Below are 676 nucleotides of genomic sequence, written 5' to 3'. Positions count from 1 at the left end.
CTAAGGAAGGATAGTGTGGGGGGCGGGGGGTTGGTTTTCGTTTTTGCTTTTGCATTTCTCCACAATTAATCCCATTAAAACATCGAAAGAAAACATCTTAATCTCATAAAACACCCCAACTGTCCCCTACCATATATCACTTTGCAGGACGTCTGTTTGAGTTCCGAACTAGCTTGAGGCAGGATGCCTGCGATGTGACAGTCTCCGAGCTTGGCACAGGAAAAGCAAAATAGATGGGACATCAGGGATATCCAAGAGCTAATGATTTAGTGGGACGGGGCGACACGCGCTAATAAACATCTTTCCATTGTAATATGGATTTGCTGCGGTTGAGATGTTCAGAGGGTGCTGTGGGAGGTCAGAGGGCAACACTAGACCAACCGGGAGATGGGAAAGGCTTCCCAGAAAGGCCACGCTCCGGCTATTGTCTCTTCTGGTTCTGTGCTGAGTGCCATTTATTTGCTGCAAATAATACATGAAAATATAAACACGGAGTAAAACTCACCCCCAAATCGCTTCAGCCCAAGATAATCCTAATTGACATTTTGGTGAATGCCTTCCAGGCACGCCTGCGTGCAAGGACAGTGTATTTTCTATTATCGTCGTCGAGGTTGAGGAAAACCGACTAGGTGTTCAAATGTAGCAAGAAACCCACACAAAAACTCGACCCCCAGCC

Source organism: Panthera tigris, chromosome A1 (genome assembly GCF_018350195.1).
Source record: "Panthera tigris isolate Pti1 chromosome A1, P.tigris_Pti1_mat1.1, whole genome shotgun sequence".
In the NCBI taxonomy this organism is placed as follows: domain Eukaryota; kingdom Metazoa; phylum Chordata; class Mammalia; order Carnivora; family Felidae; genus Panthera; species Panthera tigris.
This window is presented reverse-complemented; position numbering follows the sequence as displayed.